The sequence below is a fragment of the Littorina saxatilis genome, linkage group LG17 (genome assembly GCF_037325665.1).
Source record: "Littorina saxatilis isolate snail1 linkage group LG17, US_GU_Lsax_2.0, whole genome shotgun sequence".
Taxonomy (NCBI): Eukaryota; Metazoa; Mollusca; class Gastropoda; order Littorinimorpha; family Littorinidae; genus Littorina; species Littorina saxatilis.
Window position 1 is genome coordinate 5,419,254 of NC_090261.1, and position 2,418 is coordinate 5,421,671.

The 2,418-nt window shown below is 42.4% G+C and overlaps 1 long non-coding RNA gene across 1 annotated transcript; it reads right to left on the reverse strand.

Moving 5' to 3' along the window:
* Window positions 1-638: 638 nt before the first annotated feature.
* On the reverse strand, window positions 639-2,239 carry LOC138951641 (uncharacterized). The gene is made up of 3 exons (XR_011451188.1): window positions 1,979-2,239; window positions 1,382-1,435; window positions 639-704 (listed from the first exon to the last, which is right to left on the reverse strand). It is a non-coding gene; the product is annotated as an uncharacterized lncRNA (long non-coding RNA).
* Between the last annotated feature and the right edge of the window lie 179 nt (window positions 2,240-2,418).

A 2,418-nucleotide genomic window follows, 5' to 3' on the forward strand; every position in this document is an offset into this window, starting at 1 on the left:
CTCTGCAGTGACTGCTCGCGCAGCAGGTCAGCTAATTATAGCACGCAGCCTCCACACACAGCTTTCGAGCCGAGACCGTATGAGTCGCCGCTCCTGCGGCTCGTCAAAAACTACACGCACTGCAGTGTTTTCAGTCACGAGAATAAAATAGCTTCGTCAATCCACGCGGCAAGGAAGTCGCTCGATTTTTGCGTGCAGCACGAAGTAAACAGACATGCAAGAATAGCGACGGGTTCAAGTTTAGGTCGCTCCAGGAGAAAAATTCTTTTGGATGTTGGCCTTTAACAGCGCCAACTGATATGCTGGACATCGGCAGATGATGGACATTTCAACAATTTTGCAGATTCAGGTAGAAGTGGCATGGTGTCGGAGGTGAGAGTGGCATCAGTCAAGAAGTTAACCATTGTAAGATGAGAAGTGAGATAAACTTCGTCTCTCTCTCTCTCTCTCTGGTCTCACTCCAATCAGCAAAGTCTCCGTTTCGCTTCCTTTGTTAAAACAGTATCCGTAAACATGTGTCCAAATCCATTATGGAGATGCAAAGTGTAAGGGCCGTGGTGACATTGGTGACTGTCTTCTCGGGTTAGAATTGAAGTTTGGTGTACAGAATTCACTCTCTCCGTGAAAAGCTATTATAACTAGTATTTCGTGTAGTTACGTTTCTGCTCGGAGTTGAGTCTGAGCCATAGGCGGAGGTTGCTGTACTGCACACATATAGAGAAGCAAATTTAGAAAATTAAACACACACACACACACACACACACACACACACACACTACACACACACATACACACACACACATACACACACACACTCATACACACACACATACACACACACACATACACACACATACACACACACACACACACACATACGACACACACTCACACAGGCACACAGTTCACAGGCGGCGGTCTGCAGCTTGGCCTGTCTGTTTAATCAAATAATAATCAAAATACGAGGAAACTAGACCGAGACAATAAGTTAAATGTGGAACTTCCAAGTGTACACAGTTTTGCTAGTGCGCATAGTAAAACAGTTGTTTTTCAAACAAAACGTGTTCGTGTTTATTTCCAAAGTAAATAATTAATTTTAACATGGAAAGTATTTATCGCATTTAGCAAGTAGTATGCAATTTAGTGTAATGCTGCTAGATTTTCATTACGCAGGTGCTTCAATATATTTGCTTTCTTAGAAAAGCAAGATGACATTTAATATTGTAGTGCAGAGAAAGAGGTGACAACAAATCTGCCTTTTCTCTGCCAACGTTTTGTGCTAGTACCACGAACACAGACTCAGTTGACTCAGAACATCCCAATATATTACATTGAATAAAACACTTGCATATGACAGCATTGTTTTGCGCTACATACTCACCTCTTACAGCAACAGACTGGCGTAGGAAGGAGTCAATTTCAGCGTAATCTCCCTCTGAAAACAAAATGAAATAGGCTTGATGGGTCTCTTTGTTTGCGTTGCTTTCTGTTTACATGCTCGTGTGATTTTGTTTTTGTCTGTGCATTAAATCGGGATAACCTAAGAGACCGACAAACAGACCTACACAGACACAGACACATATGAACACACACACACTCACACACACACACACACACACACACACACTCACACACACACACACCACACACACACCATTGCAAGAACTCTTACTCTCTCAATCTCTCGGCCCTCTCTCTCTCTCTCTCTCCGTCTCTCTCTCTCTCTCTCTCTCTCTCTCTCTCTCTCTCTCTCTCTCTCTCTCTCTCTCGGTGTATGTTTGTCTGTTTGTCCTATATTTCTCTCTCTCTCTCTCTCTCTCTCTCTCTCTCTCTCTCTCTCTCTCTCAAAGTTACCTGTGACCTATATAAATGCAACTTTCTGTGAATCTATGTATTACATTACAGCGTACCTTTTTGTTTATATTTACAACTGTATTAATGCAATGCACACCGCACACAACAAGCAGTAAACACTGACCAGATACATTTCAGCCACGGCTGTACGTGTGCCAAGGTAAATTGTCAACAACTGCTTTTTGCCGGGTATAAAAGTGCACTCATGTTTACGATTAGTTCAAGGGAGAGAGAAAAAGCTGGTGTCTAAAAATAAATCAAATGACTAGACTTGTTTTGGTTGCAGCGGTCAAGGCCACACGACATGGTGACCCAGTTTGTCATGCATAATTATGTTTGTGAGACACCAATGAGTAGACCCTGTTCTTATTGTAGAAAATGCGGAGATCGGCGAGAGGGACAGAGAGACAGAGAGAAAACAGAGAGACAGAGTGATATCGATATTATAAAAATAAACAAGTCGCGTAAGGCGAAAATACAACATTAATTAGTCAAGTAGCTGTCGAACTCACAGAATGAAACTGAACGCAATGCCATTTTTCAGCAAGACCGTATACTCGTAGC